Consider the following 5,429-nt stretch of genomic DNA (forward strand, 5'->3'; position numbering starts at 1 on the left):
TGAATATTAACAGACTTTAAGACCTATTGTGATGATACAATAAACAAGACAATATGTATTAACAAAAGAATAGACCAATCCATCAATGTAACAGAACAGAAACCCCAGACATACACTCCCACAAGTACAGTCTGACAAAGGAGCAAAGTCAATCCAATGGAAAAAGGATACTCTTCTCAACAAATGGTGTTCATTCAAATGGACATCCACATGCAAAAAAAAAAAAAAAAAGAAAGAAAGAAAAGAATCCAGAACACAACCTACACCTTTTGCAAACATCAACCATTAGCTCAAAATGGATTATAGACCTAAATATAAAATGCAAAGCAATAAAGCTCCTATAAAATGACATGAGAGAATCTAGGTAACTCTGGGTTTGGTGATGACTTTTTTTAGATGCCACATCAAAAGCATGATCCATGAAAAGAAGGCTGATGGTTGGATGTCATTAAAACTAAACACTTATGCTCTACGAAAGACACTGTTAAAGAAATAAAAAGATATGTCACAGACTAGAGAAAATACTTGCAAAACACATACCTAATATCTAAAATATTTATAGAGCTTTTAAAACTCAAAAATAAGAAAACAACTCAATTAAAAAATGGGAAAATAATCTGAACAGACACCTCACCAAAAAACATTTACAGATAGCAAATTCATTTGAAAAGATGTTCAACATCAGGGCGCCTGGGTGATTCAGTCAGTTAATCATCTGACTCTTGGTTTCATTATTAGTGGGATTCAGGCCCACATCAGGCTTTGCTCTGACAGTGTGGAACCTGCTTGGGATTCTCTCTCTCTCTCTGTCTCTCTCTCTCTCTCTCTCTGCCCCTCCCCCATTCATGCTCTCGCTCTCCTCAAAATAAACTTAAAAAATGCATATGTGTATATATATATGTATATACACATATATATGTATATGTGTATATACATATGTATGTATATGTGTATATACATATATATATATATATATATATATATATGTCATTGAAGAATTGCAAACTGAAATAAGATGCCACTACACACTCATTAGACTGGCTAAAATCCAAAACATTGACAACAAATGCTGACAAAGATGTGGAGGAATTCTCATTTATTGCTTATGGGAATGAAAAATGGTAGATACTTTGGAAGATTGTTCAGAAGTATCCTACAAAACTAAACATAACTCTTACTGTAATATCCAGTAATCACTGGTATTTACCAAAATGAGATGAAAACTTATATTCACACCAAAACCTGCACACAGATGTTTATAGCAGCTTTATTCATAATTACCAAAACCTAGAAGCAACCAAGACGTTTCTCAGTAGATGAAAGGATAAAAAACAACAGTAGATCCAACACTGAAGTTTTATTCAGCAACAAAAAGAAATGAGATATTAACTCACAAAAAGACATGGGGGAACCTCAAATGCAAAGTGCCAAGTGAAAGAAGCCAATCTGAAAAGGTACATGTATACTGTATTAATCCAACTATATGACATTCTGAGAAAACCAAAACATGGAGACAGCAATAAGATCAGTGGTTGCCTAAGTTTAGAGTGGAGAGTGGAAGGGATGAACAGGTGGAGTACAGAGGATTTTTAGGTCAGTGAAACTATTCTGTATAATACTGTACTGCTAGATATGTGTTATCGCACATTTATCAAAACCCACAGGATGTACAACAAAAAGTGCACCCTTCTGTAAAGTATGGGCTTTAGTTAAGAATAATGTATCAAGGGGTGCCTGGGTGGCGCAGTCGGTTAAGCGTCCGACTTCAACCAGGTCACGATCTCGCCGTCCGTGAGTTCGAGCCCCGCGTCAGGCTCTGGGCTGATGGCTCAGAGCCTGGAGCCTGTTTCCGATTCTGTGTCTCCCTCTCTCTCTGCCCCTCCCCCTTTCATGCTCTGTCTCTCTCTGTCCCAAAAATAAATAAACGTTGAAAAAAAAAAGAATAATGTATCAATAGTTGCTTATCAATTATAACAAATGAGCAGCACTAATGCAAGATGCAAATAATAGAAATTTGGGGAGAGGAGAAGAGGTGGAAATATGGGGACTCACTGTACTTTCCAGTATATTTTTTATATCCTAAAGCATATTAATTTTATAAAGGAAAAATATATTGTAGATCTCCTGAAATTGCTTTACTGGCTCAGTTTTTTAATATAGGAGAGAGAAGGAGATAGGAAAACTCATACCCAGTTCAAAGACCTCTACCTATGTAAGACTTTCTCTAACCCTTCTTTTATATCATGTTCCATTCATTCATTAATTCAGTAGTTAATGGGAGGGGTATGGTATGCCTTCAGAGGGGTACTCCAGAAGGAGAACCTGACCCTGAAGCAGAGATTGGGTAGAAGGGAAGCAGAACTCTCAAGAAAAGGAGTGAGGAGAGCAGGGCAGGGGAAGGGGCAAAGATTGGTGTCAGCTGGAGTGGAGCTAATGCCTGCTTCCATACAAAGTTGGATGTCCCGTCCAAATATCCCTTTCTTTCTTTCTACAGCAACAACTTCCTATCTGAAATTCATGTACAAAGAGAGACAACAAAGAGAACTGCCAGAGTCCAAAGCAAAGAGCTGATCCCTATCACGAAATCAACTTTGTGAGAACTGATACATAAAAACTGAAAATTAAAATTGATATGGCCATTTCTCATGTTCAAAACAACTTCATATTTAAACTTGAACTATAGTATCCCCTTCAGACAACGGGGACACACATTATTTGGAAGGCATAACTACCAACAACTGGCCAAGGATGGTCTTCCTGAGAATGAGGCAGGCAACAATCTCCCAAGGAGAGGGATGGGTGCCACAAGCAAGACTCCAGGATCTGGGCATGGCATGGAGAGTATCCACAGCACTGTGTGGGCACTACAGCAAACAGTTACAGAAATAAATGGCCAACCATTACCCTCAAGGAGCTCATCAAAGAGCACATGTTTTGCATGTGGGTAATCATTGTTTATAGTTTTCTTCTCTGTTTCACAGAAAGTTTCCTTAAAAGCAGGAACTATATTATCATTTCTGTATTTCCATTGCTTCATGTATGCTTTCCATATATAAGGAAAAATGAAAAGAAAGAAAGAAAGAAATTTAAAAATGTGGCCCAAATAGAGAGGAAAAAAGGAAGATAGAAGAAAAGGGAAGAGAAAGAAAGAAAAAGAAGAGATAAAGAAAGAAGAGAAAAAAGAATAAGAAATTAAAGAATGAATACAAAGTAAAAGGGAGAAAAGATGGAAAAAGTAGAAAAAGACATAGAAAGGAAGAAAAAAAAAGGAGAAGGAAAGATGACAACATTAAGGAAGAAAATGTGAGAAGGCAGGTAAATGGGGGGCAGGCAGGTAAATGGGGGGCAGGCAGCCAAGAGAAGTTAAGGGAAAGAATGAGAAGGGCCCAGTTGGCCAGGCCAGCTACACCAGTGGGGAAATGCTCACCTGGGTTTTAAATAAAACCATTTCTGCATTTTAATCAATGAGGTAAGTTTTGCTATTCTATCTACCTAAAGGAACGAATATAACATTTTTGAGAGGAAAGCTATCAAAAAGACACAGCGGAAAAAACAAAAAACAAAAACATTTTACCTCTTACAGCCCTAGATTTCTTGTGTAAGTTACCTGAAAGTTTTTTTTTTCCTTAGTGTGACTCTGGAATTCACAAACTATTAGGTAAATAATGATATGTTTTTCAGAAGATCACATGATGTGGATATTAATATAATTTTAACATATAATTGACAGTTGGCAATAATTCCCAAAATCATAATACATGGATTTCCTTAATTTGTAGACTATAACATAAAGAATTGAATTTATCATTTTCTTCACACAATGCCTCTTTGTTGGAAGTTCAGACGTTATATGCATGGGGAAAAAAGCTGATGTTAAGATTAAACTGGTGATAAATGCTTTGAACCGCAAATATTTCTTACCTTCGTGGGCATCCCATAGTCTTCCTATTTCCTACAACTGAATATTTAATTTTCAAGTTTCTGTGAGCACTAGGCACATGGATACTGCTTGCCCTCCCCTCCCCCCACATTCTTCGTCTTTTGCCACTTACATGCAAAGAGCATCAACTGCTTTGAATAAAAGCCCAGTACCCATTAAGTAGACAGCAGATCATAGTGGTGAAGTGAGACAAGTGACAGTTGTGCCCAGAAGTGGACAACTGAATGAGAAGCAGGTATTTGTCATCACTGAAAACTTGGAACTTGAACGTTGATTCCGTATGTATTTAGTTCCAATAATTTCTAATACCTCTTAGATATTTTCTGATACATTACTATTCAATATTTTGAAATGTCTTTTTCTTTGTGTCTGGTCACTGGAAGATAAGCAATATCACACCCTGATTTTGTTATTTCAGCACGAATTTACTTTGAAAACCAAAATGAAAACTGTAGAGTGAAATCCTCTGCTTAATTCTTCTTCCCTAAAACATTTTCAAGTGAATCCAGAGGAAATACAGTCAAAAGCTCATACTATAAATTTTTACTTTGCTGGATATTTTAAACTCCTTAGAAATATAAGTCGTAAAGTAGTGGCTGTGATCAATTTTATTGGAAAAATCAAATTGCTATGGTCTTTCTGATACATTAAAAAAATGAATAAAACTCAGAGTCAGCTTTGCTTTATTATGACTTTAGTTCACATACATTATTGATTAAAAGAGCAAGTGAATCTATAGGTCCAAAACACACGGTAATTTTTCTCTATGTTAATTCTGAAGAAAATGTGTCCAAAGTAAAGAACAAAAGTTTCCAAAAGAGAGAAACAATTCAGTTCATTCAAACTAAACTTAAGAGCTATCTGAAAATGTTATTGCTTTCTTCATCCTGCAGTCTAAGTTAAAAGAGATTGGTTGGCTCTAAAAATAAACATAATATATAACTCTCTCTTAGGCATTGTCAAAAGCAATATGGAGAGACTGATGAGGGTTTTTCTCCAGAGTTTTAATGAACCTTCTTCTTTCTTGATTCAGTCCTAGTATCATTTATTTTTAAAGCAATCGGTCACATCTTTCTACTAGGCTGATAGTCTTCTGACTGATTCTGCCACAATATACAACAATAAGAAATGACAAAAATTTCAAGCTGGAAGTCAGTGATGAGCCAAGTTTGCAGTCGGCTAAAAACTGAGATAGAAAAGTGAAGTAGAGTGTGAACTTAGTTTTATAATTTAAAATACTTATTACTTTGAGGATCAAAGAGAAATAGTGAATAAATAAAAATGCTCTTACTTTTAAATTCAAGTTTGTTCCAATGTTTTACTTCAATTATCAGGCAGACCTTGTGAATTATACACAGCCAGAAATGCCTTGAACCTCTATTAAAAGGCTAATACTCCTCACAAACATAGAATGTGAAATTAAAAGTTCTGTGACATCAGCACTCACCTGCATAGCATTGTTGGAGAATAATATCCCATAACTGTCAAG

General features: G+C 35.8%; 1 protein-coding gene across 1 annotated transcript in view; it reads right to left on the reverse strand.

Annotated features, from left to right (window-relative positions):
- GALNTL6 (polypeptide N-acetylgalactosaminyltransferase like 6) overlaps positions 1–5,429 on the reverse strand; it is a 1,205,642-nt gene that overhangs the window by 1,153,385 nt on the left and 46,828 nt on the right. The gene's annotated exons all lie outside the window — the stretch shown is intronic.

The sequence above is a fragment of the Felis catus genome, chromosome B1, assembly GCF_018350175.1.
Source record: "Felis catus isolate Fca126 chromosome B1, F.catus_Fca126_mat1.0, whole genome shotgun sequence".
Classification (NCBI taxonomy): Eukaryota; Metazoa; Chordata; class Mammalia; order Carnivora; family Felidae; genus Felis; species Felis catus.